This window comes from Paroedura picta, chromosome 2 (assembly GCF_049243985.1).
Source record: "Paroedura picta isolate Pp20150507F chromosome 2, Ppicta_v3.0, whole genome shotgun sequence".
In the NCBI taxonomy this organism is placed as follows: domain Eukaryota; kingdom Metazoa; phylum Chordata; class Lepidosauria; order Squamata; family Gekkonidae; genus Paroedura; species Paroedura picta.
Window position 1 is genome coordinate 33,693,015 of NC_135370.1, and position 18,130 is coordinate 33,711,144.

Below are 18,130 nucleotides of genomic sequence, written 5' to 3' on the forward strand. Positions count from 1 at the left end.
ACATTGTCTCCCTTTCTCCACATCTCGCTGTGTTGTAGGGAGGCCAGGGCGGACGGTTCTGCCTTGCCACACTGCTGTTGGGAGTAGTCAGGGCCTTGCCTCCCCCATGCATGGTTGCTGTGCGGTTTGCAGGGTGGAAGTTGGCTGTCATCTTTCTGCCAGCTGGCAGGAGTTTATATATGCAACATCAACCCCCTACCCAAGAACACTCAAATCTCTTGGGTCAGTCGTACTTCCTAATATCAGATTTATATCAGATTGAATATGGATAACAAGGGGGGCACGTCAGTGATTCTGATCTCTGTTTTCTATGCTGTATTATACCATGGGTATAAGAGCCTCTTGTAGCGCAGGGTAGTAAGGCAGCAGACATGCAGTCAGAAAGCTCTGCCCATGAGGCTGGGAGTTCCGTCCCAGCAGCTGGCTCAAGGTTGATTCAGCCTTCCATCCTTGCGAGGTCGGTAAAATGAGTGCCCAGCTTGCTGCTGGGGGGTAAACGGTAATGACTGGGGAAGGCACTGGCAAACCACCCCGTATTGAGTCTGCCATGAAAACGCTGGAGGGCGTCACCCCAAGGGTCAGATGTGACTCGGTGCTTGCACAGGGGATACCTTTACCTTTTTAATAGAATACATTTCTACACAACTTTGGGAATGAAGATGATGATGTTAGCCATTCAGTCGTGTATGAGTTTTGGCTCAGCTGTCTCCACCCCTTCTGATTTTGCACCACTTCGTTTAGTTGTACAATGTTCTAGCCAGTGTCCATTTTGATCCTATCTAGCCACTGTGTTCTTTTACCATGGACCAGTCCTAGCATAATTGCTCTCTCCATTGAGTTGGAGTGCATGATATGGCCAAAGTAAGTGAGCCGGAGTGCTACGATTTTGGGAATGCAGGGTGTAAAAGAGAACCCTGGGATGTTTCCCATAATCTCAGGTCTGTGCTGAGGTGATCCTCCGGGAGTGCAAGAACCCTAGAATAGTGTTAAAGATTTGGTCAGAGTCAGCATTATAATGCTACTGAGAGCTACCATAGTGGTTAAGCAGCTGATTCTAATCCCGTTCCCCACTCTTCTACAGCCAGCTGGGTGACCTTGAGTTCGTCACAGCCCTGATAATGCTGGTCTCATAGAGCAGTCCTGTCAGATCTCTCTCAGCTCCACTTACCTCACAGGGTGCCTGTTGTTAGGAGAGGACGGGAAGGCAATTGTAAGCCACTTTGAGACTCCTTCAAAGTTAAATTCGTATGAAGCATGAGTACAAAGTGACTCAATGCTGTTTGGGTATGATGCTGACTTTCCAGAACACGCAGATGTTTAGAATTTTTTCAGATTGCCAAACCAGCACTAAGGGCATTGGCAAAGTGGTTTTGCCACTAAAACTGATGGGTGTACAACAATATGCTTGTTCCCCCCTGCTGCATCTTTAACACTTAGACACTCTTCATATTTGAGCAGCGGCCTCCTGGGCGAAGCCGGTCTGGCTTCTGATGCCGGTCCACAGGCCAATCAAAACCCATGGACTGGAAACAGATTGGCCTATGGAACGGAAACAGAGGCCAGCCCCAGCCCCCAACGAACCCAGCAAGGGGCAGTCTGGCACAATCGCTGCCAGTCTGCCCCTGACCACTGCCAGGAGAGGAGGTTGCTGGGGCTGGCCTGGGGGGGGCGGGGAAAGAAGGGAGTTCCCTGCCCCCAAAAGGCCCACCGGGGGAGGGCTGGCAGGAGGGCTGCCCATCGGGGGGGGGGGAGAAACAAGGTTCCCCCTTGCCCCCCCAAACCCTGCCATGGCCCCCTCAAGCCCGGGCATGCTTTTTCGGGGCCAAAGAGAGTCCTGGTGGAAACTCCATGCCTCCCCCTTGCTCCAAAAAGGCTCACCAAGGCTTGGAGAGGCCACAGCAGGGCTTTTCGGGAGGGCAGGGGGGGAATGCTGGTGGGAGGGCTGCCGGGGGGGGGGGGGGAGGAACCAAGTTCCAGCCAGCACTTCCCCCTGCCCCGAAACCACCTGCTGTGGTCTCCCCTCTAGGGGGGAGTCCAGGCGGGAACTCCATGCCTCCTTCCCGGCCCTGAAAAGGCCCGCCATGCCATGAAGAGGCCGTGGCCAGCCTTTTTGGGACACGGGGGAGTGCCAGCGGGGAGGGGGAGTGAGGAAAGGGGATGCCTGCGTCCGTTTTATTTACAGATTCAACGGGCTTTAAATCTAGTTAAATATATATGAGCGCAAAGATGGGGAGTCTAGAAGGAGGCAGAAGTCAAATGACGGGCTGTTCAGTTCCCTGTGTTTTATTTATTTCAGTCTGCTGGCAGGATGTTTTTCCAGCACAGGCTGTGGACAGGAACAGAAGTTTTATTGAAAGCATTTGAAGAGTTTCTCTAAAACGAGTATCTGGAGAACATGTGGGTAGCTAGTAGTGTGGACTTCATGTCTGCCTCCGTCAAGTGAGTATATGGGGAACTCCTACGCTGTCAAACACAGGGTAAAAAAAAAACCCAACAACAACAACAAGAAACAAAAGCTGCTGAAATCCAAACAGCATTCCCGGATATTCGTATAATTAGAAAAGCCAATAAGGCCTTGTTGTCAAAACCGCAAAGAGCACAAAGGACAAAAATACGTTACGTGGAGTTCTGACAGCATGAAATGCCCGGCTAAGATGTGCAGTTGTGCGTTATTGCCTTGGATGGGGAGGATGTACGTTTAGACTAATTGAGGGAGCAACCAGTGGCAAGTCAGGTTGTGGCTCTGTCAGCATTTCAGCTATAAAAATCCCTTTTCGGGAGCTTTATAACTTGGCTGTAAAAACTGGCTTCGGGCTGCGACTTGATAAGGTAGCATCTAACCCCTGCCGCACGATGGGTGTTTGTAATTCTTCTTTTAAAAAAAATGGCATTAAGCTTTGTTCTTCAACTAGATCAGAGCATGTTATGCAGAATAATGGGGACAATGAGCTTTTTCATCAGTTTTAAAATGAATTCTATTAATATTGTCATTCTTGCAAGAAAATAATTGTTACCGAATGGAAGCAGATATTTTGTGGGCCTCCCAATTTGATGGCATTTGTTTTTATTAGCGTAAATGAAAACATTGAGGGCAATTGCCCTGGAAGCAAGTCGCTGTTTGTAGGAATGCTAACTTTTTTCTTTTGTTGGGTTGGAATTATTTTAACGGATATTAGTTACAGATCCCCATGGACTTCAACAGTGTGTGTGAGTGTATGAGAAAGGGAGATGGGTATGCATATAATTATCAATATGTCTAATTCTCAGCGTGGATGTTTAAACCCCAAGACTAGAACCATGGACGTTAACGATGTTTTCTGCAAAGCTCCAGGCGTGCAGAAAAATCTGAAAACTAAAAACCAAACAAAAAACAATGGAGATACAGAAGCCCTTATTGTCATTTGGGAACAAGATATGCAAAATATATATAGTAATATAGTTATGATAAAACAGTGTTACTCAGTTTCGTTAAAGACACGGAATTAACTGTGAAAACATTACCCAAAAACACTGCAATAAGAAATAGTGAAGGGTTAAATGCCTCCAAAATGATAGAAGCTGTGCCTTCAATAGCCATTGTTAGGCAACCACAACATTATTACCACCCTTCAAGCCTTGGTTTCTTTCAGTGAACAGCAAGGGAGCAGGGCCACTTCTTGAGCAGTTTTGACCAAATGCTCCTAAGGCAGTTTTGGCCTTTGAGGAGGAGCAGAAAAGCTGGTTTTTAGTACACTGTTTTGTACTGCCCAGAGGAGTCTCAAAGGGGTTTTCAGTGGCCTACTTTTCTCCCCGCAGCAGACACCCTGTGGGGTAGGTGAGACTGAAAGAACTCTGAGAGAACTGTGACTGGCCCAAGGTCACCAAGTTGGCTTCATGTGGAATAGTGGGGAATCAAACTCAGTTTTCTATATTTGAGGTCACTGCTCTTAACCACACCACCAAACTATGCTTTTTGCAATTTGGCTAGAGTTTTTCAAAGAATAGGCCACCAGGGTGAGGAAAAGTCAAGGAGAGGGAAACAGATAAAGGTAGGTTGGCTGGCGGGTGGGAAGGAGAGGAAGAGCTGGGGGAGGGGGGATGGCTATAAAGCAAGTGGAGAGCCAAAGTTTGGCCACCCCTACTATAGAGGCTTTCAGGAAAGAAAAAGTGGGCATAGCGGGGGAGAGGAAAATCAGATGCCCCTAGAAGCCCTTGTGAATCCCCTGCTTGTATAGAAATAAACTTAGACCACTGCTTAAATAGTGAAGGTTTGTGTTTATAAATGTAAGTATACATGTGTGACTGTGTGTTGTCCTTGAGTCGTAGTTAGATGGGAGTCTATCAATGAATTGTTCTAGTGGTGCAATAATAAGCTGGTGTAGACTAAGAGGCAAAGGGTTAGGCAGAAATCCTAAACCAATCTGCTTGGAACTGTTCCCATTTTATTCAAGAACTTTACTCCTCACCCACCACCCACCCCCAAAAGTGCTTTTAGAAGCACAGCCTTACAGCACAGTCGTAAGCGGGGGGAGGGGGGGCGGGTTGGCCATCAAGTCACTGCCAACTTACAGGTTTTCAGGAGATGTTCAATGGTGGTTTGCCATTGCCTGCCTCTAAATTACACCCTTCAAAATCCAGCACAGACAATGGATATAAAAGGGTGTAACTTCAGATTCAGTTGTGTTCATGTGCTCCAAGCTATCCCATTTGCTGCATTTGTGGCAACTTTGGGTCAGGCTGGTCCTGTATCTAGCGAACTACTGTAGTCTTGTAAAAATATGAGAAAAGTCATTCCAGCCTGGCCACTAGATGGAGGGAGTAAAATGTAGGCTTGGCTGCCCCAACAATTTAGTTCAGGGTATAAATACCCACTCTCTTTGGTGCATTTCTGCTTGGTATTTGATTTGTCTGTTTGTTCATTTATTTTGGAACGAGACAAGACATTTTCCCAAACCAATCTGTTTTCTGTTCACCCCCTTAGCTTTACTGGTACATGAGCAGGGTCTCTCCTTAGGCAATATAGAGTTTAACAGAATACTTGAAGGTTGTTAATAAAAAGATCAGGATGTCCAAATTCTGATATCCTTTTTTCTCTGCATGATCCTAAGCAGTTAGATTAGAAGAAGAGCAGTTTTTATACCCCTCTTTTCACTAACCTAATGAGTCTCAAAGCAGCTTACAATCTCCTTCCCTTCCTCTCTCCACAACAGACAACCCGGGAGGTAAGTGGGACTGAGAAAACCCTGCCAGAACTGCTCTGTGAGAACAACTCTGTCAGGACTGCGACAAGCCCAAGGTCACCCAGCTGGCTGAATGTAGAGGAGATTACAAGCTGCCATTCTTAACCCTACAGCAAGGTGGCTCTTTTTAAAATCAACAAATGGATAAAGTGCATCATAATAAGAAAGAAAGAAAGAAAGAAAGAAAGAAAGAAAGAAAGAAAGAAAGAAAGAAAGAAAGAAAGAAAGAAAGAAAGAAAGAAAGAAAGAAAGAAAGAAAGAAAGAAAGAAAGAAAGAAAGAAATTGTCAACTTTGTGTTGTCCCTTGATCATTGGCTAATAACATGTCACATGCTTTCAGCCATAATTGCAGAGTGCCTGGATATGGCTAAATAGATCTGTGTCAGTTTCATGTTCGTTTGTGCAAAAGATGAATGAGACACATTAAACAAATTAGGCAAATTACACATATTAAGATGAGTTGCTTGATCTTGAGCTAAATGAAGGCAAATCAATTATTGCAAATTAAGCAATCATAAATTGGAGGCAGTGCAAAAGTTTGCCTCTCCTTGACTTAGAAACAGCTACAACCATTTCAGATCCAAGAAGAGGGGGGGCACTTTCAGCAGCTGTGCCTGGGGAACCTTTTGGTCTCCAGTTATCAAGCAGAACAGCACAACATCAACCATTTTGGATTGTGGTACTATGTAAATTTATCCCATTTAACTCATAGGTTCCTGCTCAGGGTGAAGCTGCCCCATCCCTGTGGTGTCTCAGAAGGCTTTCTTGCGTATCTTCTGCCAAAACCTGTGTCAAACAAAAAGATAAATCCGTGCAAGGTAATAACTATAAATAAGAAATTTTACTAGTGTAATTAAATAGCTTCTGCTTCAATGCAAACAAAATATGTTGTCATCCAGGGAACAAATCCAGGACTGGTTTATCCATGTAGAACAGGGGTAGTCAACCTGTGGTCCTCCAGATGTTCATGGTCTACAATTCCCATGAGCCCCTGCCAGCGTTTGCTGGCAAGGGCTCATGGGAATTGTAGTCCATGAACATCTGGAGGACCACAGGTTGACTACCCCTGATGTAGAACATGTAGCATGTACTACAGGTCTGGCACTTCCAGGGATGCCATCTCCCCATGGATCATGGCCATAGCCACTCTCCCTCCCACTCTTTAAGGACACGGAGTGACACACCTTTCCACTGTGAGGGGCCTCTCTGTCCCCAGTCTGGCTGCTTCCACCTACAACTGTACTCTTCTAGGGCCCCGTGAATCCTTAAACTGGCTTTGGTGCTATGGGCCCCACAAATCTTAAATCACTCCTTAATGAATCCTCCTTAAGTCTTAGTTCTCAAACAATTTCTAGTAAATGTTGTTTTCATCGAACTTAGTCTGGAGAATGAAAAATAAATTTATAAGATAAAATCTAAACAAGGAGCTATACTATCATCTTCTTGAAACATAAAGGACTCAATACCAAAAAGAGTCATGGCACATTGAGAAGTTAATAGTTAAACATTTCTTTCTGTCTTTTGTGTTTCAAGAACAGCAACTGAAATCTGCCTAGAAGCCCGGCCCAAGCTCCAGATACATGTTAGGACTTATATGTTTTGGGTGATTGACATGGAGGGAAGATAGCCAGGGCCATTCCGCACCCAATTTAAAAAGTGAGCCTTGCCCTTTGCAAACATCATATTTTTGGTGTTTTGCTCACTGTCGTAACAATCCTGCATTACATCTGCAAACCAGGAGCTACATCCTCTATTTTAAAGTGCTTGCAAGGAAATCCACAAGACTGGATTACTCCTGCCGTGTAGTGCTAGCAGAATGAGAGCAGCCAGCAAGACACTCGCACAAGACACGTGCGTTACCAAAGTGGCTGAAGTAGCAAGATCCCCTGGAATTATAACTCATCTCCATGCGGCAGAGATCAGTTCCCCTGGAGAACATGGCTCCTTTCAGGGTGGACTCCATAGCATTATACTCCACTGAGGTCCCCCCACTCCAAATCCCACCCACGCCTTGTTGCTCCACCCCCAAAATCTCCAGGTATTTCCCCAACCCGGAGCCAGTGTTGTATACAGATGTGACTTTATGCCACTTTAAGGCCACAATCGTATGCACACTTAACTGCCCTATATGTGTTTCCTGCCTCCTGCCCAGAATCCTGTGATCTATAGTAGAGGCGGTCTTTGCCTCCCCCACCCCCAGCTACATTTTCCAAAGTTCAATGGGAAAAGTCAATAAGCAAGCTGAGTTCTGTAATGTGGATAGATCCACCCGGGATATGCATCTCCTTCCAGTACAGTGTGGTTTGAAAGAGTAGCTGGAGACTACCTGCAAATAGTATGTATTTACAGTCCAAACAGATTTTGCTCTGTTCATTCTTTACACCAGCATGATATTTAAGGCATTCCGCTCCAATACCGGCAGCCTTCATTCCCTCCTGGACTTCCTGGCCATGGTTGTTGAGGTTTCAGAGCATTCACTAGGAAAATCATTGGCTTCCCTAAAACATTAGCAGATGCAGAAGGACCTTGGAATGTCTGGCTGACGCTGGCAGGCAGATGAATGGCCAAATAGCTTTGTCGCTCCTTCCCTTGTTGTGAGCAAGGAGGTAAAGCAATTCAGTGGCTTTTTCCTTTGACCTCTCCAATGATTGGAAGCCCTGCTGAACGAATGAAAGGATACTGATAATTCAGGGGAGCCCAGAGAGAGAAAGTCAAAGCCGGTCATTTCTGAAGATGCTAGAAACAGCAGCACAATTCTGATCAGGACCGTTTTACAAACAGATTTTATTTCATTAATTATTTTTACGGATTTTTATTCTGGAGTCTTGTGATTTTGAACCATTTGGGAAATTTAAATCCTGTTTTTGCTACTCAGAACTCTCCTCAGGTCAATTCAATAGCCTTAACCCCATCAACAAGTTCTTAGGATTGCAGCGTCAATGGAACAGATCCCCCCCCCACATTTTGTGGATTTTTTTTGTGTGTTTATAATAATCAGACTGTCAGCATACCCATTTTGGCCAAACGTACCTAATTTTGGTTTCTGCAGTTCAACCCTTGTTGCAACATTTCAACCGGGGTTAAATTTCAAGTGTGATGAGGGTTCAGATAGCAGGAAGGACCTTCATCCGAGTCAGAAGGGAATGTAGGACCGAGCATGTCACGTTAAATGATGGCACCGTGGTCTGTTTTTGCTTATTGAATAAATTGGATAGTTGAAGTTGATCACAAAGAAGCCAACTCTTTAAAAGTCATATTTCTTGCATGTGTAAAATAATATCTTCTTAGTGGGAGTTGGGAAAAATAAATATTAAAAGAGCTCTGTCCTGTTCCTCACCAATGAAGGGTGCAGAGGAGAGTGACAAGGATGATCAGGAGCCTGGGGACCAAACCCTATGAGGAAAGGCTGAGGAACTTGGGAATGTTCAGCCTGGAGAGTAGAGGTTGAGAGGGGACATGATGGCTCTCTTTAAATATTTGAAAGGTCACTTGGAGGAGGGCAGGGAATAATTCCTGTTGGCAGCAGGGGATAGGACACTCAGTAATAGGTTTTAATTACGTGGGGAACTGTACCAGCTAGGTATCAGGGGGCGAAATTCACAGTCAGCAGTGTTCAGCAGTGGAATCAACTGCCTAAGGAGGTGGTGAGCTCCCCCTCACTGGCCATCTTCAAGCAGTGGCTGGACAGATACTTATTGTGGATGTGTTAGGCTGATCCTGCATTGAGCAGGGGGTTGGACAAGGTGGCCTGTACATTCCCTTCCAACTCTATGATTCTATAATGTTCTCTGATACCAAAATAATTGAGTATCTCATTACTTTGGCATGCATGCATACAGATGTGTGTACGTTACCTCTACAAGCCCATGGTCCCAAGCTCCATTGCACATATTTAGGAGGGTGGTGGTGGAGTTTTTGTTAGGCAGTTTTCATCATGTATTGTCTCTCTCACACTTCTTGCCCTCCGTCCTGGAATGGGTTTTGAGATTGCCTTTAAATGGAATGCACTGTTTGAAGGAAGATGCTTCAGGCTTACTGGTTTGGCCTACAATGTAATGTTGCCTCTTGACTTTTATAAAAGGTGAAGAAGTATCATATCAAGTTGGGGGGAAATTGTAACTGAGAACGTACGTGTGTGTCACATGGATGCCGATCCACCACCAACCTTGAAACCACTTGAGATTAGTTCAGTAGCCCCTGTCCATCCAATCCGTTCAGCATTTTTAGAACTGCCAACAATTTTATTGCCTTGTTCTGGATGGCCCAGGTCAACCTGATCTCATCAGATCTCAGATGCTTGTTAGTAGTGAAAGGGGAAACCCCAATGAAGTCCAGGGTTGCCATGAAGAGGCAGACAGTGGCAAACAGATTTGAACATTTCTTGCTGTGGAAGCCCTACAGCAGCCTTTCTCAATTTCTTTACCAGTGAGAAACTCCATAAACATTCTTTGGGCTTTGAGGAACCCCAGAAGTGGTGCAATCCTGCAGAATATGGTTGGGAAGCATAGCTGTGTACATGCCCACCTGGGGCCTCTCCCCTTCCCATCCCCTCCAGGCCCATCACATTTTGGGATAGGAGGGTGGGTTGACATTACCATATGTGGTCATGTCACCCAATAAATGTGCAGCACATTTAAAAAAAATATATTAAACATTAATTAATTCCCACCCATTTGGGAAAACCTTCCAGGGCCATCAAGAAACCACAGGGTTTCACAAAACCCTGTTTGATACCATAAGCCTTCTGTAACTCAATGGCACTTCCCATTCAAGCTGCCAAAAATTGCATTTATTTTTAAGGGGCTCCACTTCTGCTGCTCTATAAAGTGACATTTTAAAGTTTGACAGCGGTAATTACTTCTGTAGCATTATCCCACTAGTTTGTGGGCTGTTTTCCTTTCTGATCGAATATGCCCAGAGTGCTCAAGGCTAAGCACAACGGAAGTAAGAACATACTCTGTTGTGAGTGCAGTAAGAGAAAATAACAAACACGATTAAGCAGGCTCAGGTGGTACTTCTTCAGGCTGATATAACGACTTTATTATAGGAAATCCATCAGTGATGGGATAGGGAGAGATAGCAGGCTACTCTTGCCTAAGCTGCAAGGTGTTGCAAACCCCATGTTTGTATCTCACTCTCAAAGATAGAGTCTTTACAGAGAGAGAGTTATAAAATGAGGAGGGAGAGACCAGAATTCCCTGAGAGCTACCTCAGTCTCCTTCAAAGGAGACAGTCACAAAGGATCAGAGAGTAAACAGGAAGTTTTGAGACCTGACTTATCTACCCTAAACTAAGCACAGCTCCCTCTGAAGGCTGGAACTAAGAGGAGTTAAATCTGCTTCTCTTCTAAAACTTTCATGGGCAAGAAAATAGGTTCGTAGCTTCACTTGCCACCTGTCTGCTATGAGTTAATACTAGCATACATGTGTTGTAAGGACCGCAGAGACTGATGTATTTATTTACTTGGTTTATTTCTTAATTTTCTTCCCAATAAATACCCACAGGGCCTTAGAACATTCCCCACTTCCTCCATTCGATCCTCAGAACAGGAAACTGTGAGGTAGGTTAGGATAAGTGTGTCTGGGCCAGGGTCACCCAGCAAGTTTCCAAGACTGAGTGGGGATTAGAAATTGGGTCTTCCAGAACCTGAACTGGCCCTCTAACCAGCATACCATGCTGAGTCTCATACCGGAGATGAGGATGAGGTCAAAAAATGGAAGGCGTACGGTTGAGGCAGAGTTTTTTAAAAACCACTATGAAGATAAAACAAAAACATTCTAAAAGCCAAGCCCTGATAAAGCACCATAAAAAGACTGAGAGTGACTGGAATCAGAAAGGAGGAGAGTGTCAATGATGTTGGGGGAAATAACCACTCCCAGTTGGAACAGACACAAATGAACACAAGAAGCAACTTTATGTATGATCAGATCACTGGTCTAGCCATATTTCCTGCACTGACTGGTAGTATCTCTCCAAGGCAGCCTTTCTCAACTTCTTTTTACCATTGAGAAACCCCTGAAACATTCTTCAGGCTTTGAGAAACCCCAGAAGTGGCACCATCATGCAGAATAAAGTTGGGAAGCATGGCTGTGGACACGCCCACCAGGGGTCCCTCCCCTTCCCACCCCCTCCAGGCCCATCATTAGCTATTGGGGGGGGGGAGGTTGACATAAACATATATGATCATATCACCTGATAAATATTTAAGAATTTTTAAAAAATATATTAAAATTAATTAATTCCCAGCCATTCAGGAAATCTTTCCCGGACACTTCAGAAACCCTGTTCCAAGGTCTCAGGTAGCTGTCTTTCACATCACCTTCTGCCTTATCTTTTTAACTAGACATGCCAGAGATTAAACTTGGGGTATTCTGCATGCCAAGCAGGTGTTCTACCACTGAGCCGCAGTCACCCCAGATTTTGAGCTAGAGGGACCAATGAATAGCCTGACAGGTTCATAATTCATAAATGAATTTAATGTATTGAAACTTAAATTAATGTAGAGCGTTAAAGGTGGTAACCAGCCATATATCTTGTTCTGCTCATATATTTGGTGCCTTACATTACGAGTCATACAACAATCTCCATCCAGCTTCCCCCCCCCCCCCTTTTTACCCCTAGCCTGGCTCCCTTTCTAGTTTGCTTATAATGAGCACAAGCTGAGTTACACAAAGCATCATAAATCTAATGCCATTTATAATTAGGCCAATTTATACTATACTCTCTGGTGCATGCTCCTATTATATTTATAGCCAAAGACACACATGCAGATGCATTGATAAAGATAACACAATCCGGATTATTGATATTCGTGAAATATAATCCAATTCCTGGGAAATGGCATTGGCCAAGAGCCAGCTAAAGAGCATTTTAACTGTTTGGCTGTTTCCTGTAACGGATGCCGTCCCCTCACAATTTTAGAAGGCAGCTTTAGGCCTGAAATTCTGCTTGCCTTCAGCGATTAACCTGCAATAAACTGCGGCAGTCCGTGAAGACTGAGGCTTTAGAACCAGAATACAGAAAGAGACCAGAAGAGACTCTGCGGACCAAGCAATATCTGCCATCTGAGGTTTCATTTATGCCCACGCTTTCGAAAGTTCTTTGAAAATGCCTCCGCCTCGTACAAAGCAGGACCTGGCTTTAAACGACACCGTCATTCCCGAGGACGTGAATTTACGGCTCTGCAGATGGTCCCTATCCATGTAAATAGTAAACAAACACAGAGACCAACCTCCACCCTGATTTTTTTTTCATTTAAAAGCATAACGCTCTCCTCCTGCTCCCCCAGTTTGAAAATTAACAGGGTTGCACATTTATTCTTAAGGAAGAGATAAAACAGAGAGTCTGTGGGAACGGAACCCATAGATGACAGACCTTTATAGAATAGTGTGAGAATGCCAAGTCTTATTACAGAGCAGTGGGAGGCCTGCTACACGAGGTACCAAGTCTGTGGGGACGCGTGCACTTAAAAACGAGACAAAAAATTGCTATTTGAAAAGCCCCTCATGGGCAGCCTTCAAAGGCACAGACAGTTTCTGACTGGATTAACATTTATTGACTGTTTAAGCCTGCTTTTTGTGCTTCAGGACAGAGATACACGAGTTTAATTGCGGAGGCTTGTTCGGCCAACTGATCACCCGCGTGGCGACCAAGGCTTTACTAATCGCCTCTTCATTAAAGAAAAGTCTCCATTACAAAACAAATTAGGCATGCGCTGATTCCCCAGCCTGCGGGCCCAATGGCTTTAGAGCAAAGTTAAAGCTGTTAGAAGTACTGAGGGGAAGGGAGGGAGGGGGGGGGAAAAAAACTTATTAAGGTTTTGTGCTGAGGTAGCACTTTTGTATTGATTTTACAATACACAGGTATTATGATTTATGGAGTGCTAGTGTCACTCTAACAAGCTGAAGGACACACAATATCATCTCCAACATCATTAAAATTCAGAAGCCTCCAGAACAAACTCATCAACCACCGGTGCATTGTCAGACTATAGAGCGACGCTGGAGTTTTCGGTTGCCCTCAAGCTCTGGGGCAGTTGTCTCCTCCGGCAGTTTAAAGCAAAATGTACCAACTCAATACCTAGCTGGAAACATTTAGGAAATCTAATCTGAAAGTCCTAAGACTTCTAGCACGATGGCGGTGGGTACTGACTTAGCTTCAGCAAAAGATTGCCCTCCAAACCTATAAGGGCTGCATTCAACGAGGGTACATTCTATGTATGTGGGGAGGTTGAGGGAATCAGCCAGTTATTCCTTAATCAAATAATCTGTTGAATAGAAAGCACAATGCCATTTCATTACGCCAAAGGCCTCAAATCTGTAATTGCAAATTAAAGGCCCCCATCCAGGTTTTTTAACCCATAATTTTATTTTGTTTGTTTACATCTAACAAATGTGCCCGTCGAGAAAAGCGTAAATTAAAGATGACTAAAATGTAAGATATAGTCAAAATAAATAGGTGTAGGCCGTTAAAACAAAGTTTAACACTGCCTTCTTGTATATGTCTTTGTTCCTGTGAGGAAACGGTACATATTATCTTTGCTCTTCAATATGGATACATATAAGGAAGGGAAAAAATTGGGGAAAGAGGAGGGGAACGTACACTGTTACCGTTTCCGCACTGGAGGTTTCGCGCTAGGCTGCAGACTGGATTTTGAGCCGGGGCACATTGCCCCGCCTCTTCCTGCTCCAGCATGGGGGAGCATTTTGCCTGGTGTACCTTGTCCACCCCAGATTTGTGCTCCCACACGGGAGCCAGAGCAGCCAAGGTCCCAGTGCAGAACGGTATGAGGGATTTGCCTGGCCATCTCTATTGTAGGCTTCATTTGCGGTGATTGGGAAGATGGATCAAATTTGGGGTCGCGGTTGGAAGCCAAACATCAGTTCGTTGCCCGTGAAACGAAATGGAATGAGTTAGCCGTGACTTATTCTAGCTCCGTTGCTCACTGCATTCAGCGGGACTCACTGCTGCTAAAGTTTATATTCTATCAGAGGCTTAATCGTGACTACCTCTAGCTGTGTGAGGTATTCCCCCCCTCCCCACAATGCTCCTTAACCTTCTCAATGGGGGGGGGGGGGAAACAGTATTTCCCTGGAGCTGTGCAATATTTAGAAGTTAAAAAATAAAGACAGATGGGTGAAACACATTTAAATCAACAAAATCCATACATGTAGACAGACAGACAGAAGCACATAAAATGTGGAAAGAAAAGCTATTGGGTTGGTCTTCGCTTTGCACCTAGGAAGTAGAGAGTGAAAACTGCCCCTGCATTCGATCCCCTGCTTTGCTTTGCTAAATGCTAAATGTGATGCAGTCCCCTGAAAATAACATCATGGGCAGTGAACTTCTTAGAAAACACCCTCATGCACTCCCTCACTTTCCGTCTCTGTGTCTTTTCACAGTTTATACTGTAAATATAATCATGAGTGAATGGTCTATATAACTAGTTCTGTGATGCACTGGAGACCCCTATTGGTGGGTTTCTGACAGTGACAGCTGTAGGAAGCGGAACGGGGCGGTTAGCAATCGAGAAGTCGAGGGAAAAGGTCTCCAAACCGTTTGCCCCCTTAAACAATCTGAATGTATTAAAATGGAAAGCGCCATCATTTGGGCCATTAATATAAATTGCACATGATGGCATTTGCAAAGTTGCTGTTTTTTAAATAATAATGCTGTACTGAAAACAAAAGAATGGTATAACAAAATGCCCAATGATGTTGATCGTTGTATTTTAAAAAATATGTATATAAAACATTATAACTCAAAAAATAACTGGCTTGTAATAGGTAGTCCTCATTAATGACTTTACACCGTATTTCAAGCTGTGTGCTCCAGGCATTTGTAGTATCACAGGGAATGCTAGGGTCTCCCTTCTGGATCATGCACACAACCATGTGACCCACGAGTGATGTCACAGTATCTACCGATGACCCATCTGTGTGTTGATTCACTAGGCATGGAAGTTGATTGGTCCTGAGCACACTGGCCCTATCACTGTGCAGTGTGCATGGTATGAATGTGCAGAGAATGCCCTGTGTATATGTCCCTCGTGCTGCTTTCTGACTGTTGCTCGTCACGGGGAGGGGGGGGGAATGGGACGGTGCACCTGAGCACTTCCTCCTTGAGTTGGCAAAGTGGGATGACTCGGCAATCTCATGGAAGAACTGGGTGGGGCCAACATGCTCATGCAAGCTCTCCCTCCAGATGTGCTGAGTCCGTGTGCAGCTGGATTGTATGCACAGAGCTAAACCAAGAGGTGAAGGATTGCTATATAACAATGTTTCAGGAGGTAGCCATGTTGATCTACAACAGAAGAACTGGCTTTAAGGCAAGGAGCACCAGAAATATTTTCAGGGTGTGAGCTTTTGAGATTCAAAAGTCCCTCTGTCAGATAGCTCAAAAGCCTCTACCCCCCCCAAATTTTGTTGATCGCAAAGGTGTTATTGAACTTGAATCCAGATATAAAGCAATGGTAGTTCAACAATATTTGGATGCAGCCTAAGTAGCTTTAGTAATACTTTTCAATCTTAACTCTTCCTTGTCTAGAATATGACAGAGTTCTTCAGCATATCAGGACCCAGAACCTGCCTTTAATCTCCAGACAGCATCATGGAACCGGCTATTCTGAAAGTATGTGATTGTAGCAAAGATTAATCAGGTAAACATCTGTGAGTACTGTAATGCTATATAAATATGTTGTACTAGCAAGTGAATATCATTATATCACTCTGACATTAGGTTCTTTGAAGTCCCAGCTTACGTTAAAAAATAATAAAAAGTATATCTCTAGTTGCTTTTATTTTGGATATATGCCTTTCCTCTTATATCTCCACAAAGAAAGGCTCAAGAGACTTACTTTCTCTTTTGAGTGAAAGAGAACCTGAAATGCATACTGTTGTTATTTATTTGGTTGTTTCACTTATAACCCACTTTTCTCCCTGAGATTCTAGGTGGATTATGAAATATTAAAAACAGTGAGACAACAATAAGACACCCTGTAAATAGTCAGTTGTCAATTGAACAAAAAAACCTGAATAGCCCAGAGGGCTTCATTTAAATGGCTTTCAGAGTATTTTATTCTGCAGGGATTCTTAAAGAAATAGCCTGACTGTATAGGGACTCCTATTGCCACAACCACAAAAATAAGCCTGCAGAATTTTTTTTTTTTGCTTGGTATCTCTTTTCCTATACAACTGAAGAGCCAACTTGCTGTAATGGCTAAGAGCAGCAACCTCTAAGCTGAGAACTGGGTTTGATTCCCCTCTCCCCTGGTTTTATTCCCAGCTTTCTCACTTAGCACACAGGGTGTCTGTTGTAGGAAGAGGAAGGGAAGGCAATTGCATTGTCACCCCTTTGGTTAGTGAAAAGCTGGGTACAAAAAGAAAAAAAAAGCTGCTGCTCTTCTTCTTCTAAATGAGCCCTCAGACTGAACATCTCTGCATTGTATAAGGCCCTGTTAAGTGAAAGAGCCACCAAAGTTTTTGGGAGCCATTTTCCTTTTGGTAATGACAGATGAGTACTTTAGTTTGATGGATTTACAATGTTTAAACGCCACCCTTCCACCCACCTTAGGATCCTCAAGGTGATAAAAACAATTTAATGGTTCAACATGCAGACAACTGAACGAACACTAGGTTAGAGTGATATGTATTTGACCATATTTGACCTCACAATTTCCTTTAGCCTCAGCCTGTTGGTGGCTTTCCATGGCCTTGGGCTTAAGTCTTCCCCTGCTGTCTTGAGCCCATTGTAACTGAGAAATGTCACATGTGGTGTTTCAGCGTGCAAAGAATGTACCTTCCCACTGAAAACGTCCCCGTCCCTTTTTTGTCCTTCATATTTTCATGGATGCCCCATTTACTTCTAGCGATTCTTTAGCCTGGGAAGTCGGGAACTCAAAGCATATTATTACTGTAATGATTACAAGCTGGGAGACTCCAAAGAGTCATGGGGGGGGGGTAGTTTGAAAATCCCACCTCTCCCTTTTTCCTCTTCATGGGCATTCAGCTGCTCTGGACATGTTGTTCCTTCTAGAGCATTTCTAGTCTTCCTCAGGTGACTTGGTTTTTGAGGGGCATTTTTCTTTGGGTGGATTTTCAGACTCCTCTTCTTCCACAGTGTAGAGACTTCAGGCTTGTCTGCATGCAGAACAGTTTTTGTGACTCTCGTTACCCCAACGGAGGACAGCCAGTTTTTAATTAGCTCCATTTGTTCTTATTGTTTGCTTTTAGAGGATATTTTTTTAAGGGTGTACCAGACTTGGAATAGTGACCATGGCCGTCTTGTCTTTTATCTTCTTCATAGGTCAAGTAACGGGGGCATTCGGGACTCGTGATCAAGGGTTGCCAGTTTTGAAAGCGCTCCTTCTCGGCGACGTTGGACTTGCCACGGCCGGTGAGTTTTCCTTCATAATAAGGCTATTGCTTAGGATTTCAGCCTAATGTTTCTCCGTTGGGTTCTCAAGCATTAGCAACGCTCTCGTCATTAATGATAACGTCTGTATAAATGTACTGTGAACAAAGTGTTCTCTCCACGAGGCTGAGGGACTTCATGGTTGGATCAGAAGTTGAACCTGAGGAGCATGCATTCTCTGAAGCATATTAAGTGAGCCTTAGCTGCCCCTCCCCCCCAGTTCCCAAAAGCTTGTTTGATTTATTCATCTCTGTAACCTTTATGGATCAACCGAGACATGGTTCTGTTTCCTTCCAAGAAACCTTCATAATCGTCTGTCCTCGGATTCAGATCTGCGGAAGCGTCTTCTCAGCCATCGCTTTCCTGGCATTGCGCCACACTGAGCTTGTACACAATACCTTGCACAGGTCATTAACACTGTTGTCCTTATCACACTTCCTGGGGGGATAATGTCCATGGAACTAAGTGAGACTTTTTTCTGGGAAAAACATGTATGTCCA

General features: G+C 44.3%; 1 long non-coding RNA gene across 1 annotated transcript in view; it reads left to right on the forward strand.

Moving 5' to 3' along the window:
* Positions 1–17,613, forward strand: part of LOC143829189 (uncharacterized) — a 36,738-nt gene extending 19,125 nt beyond the window's left edge. Inside the window, exons 3-5 of the long non-coding RNA XR_013228021.1 lie at positions 5,932–6,037; positions 15,765–15,876; positions 17,523–17,613. This is a non-coding gene — a long non-coding RNA (uncharacterized LOC143829189). The remainder of the gene's footprint in view (positions 1–5,931; positions 6,038–15,764; positions 15,877–17,522) is intronic.
* The last annotated feature ends 517 nt before the right edge of the window (positions 17,614–18,130 follow it).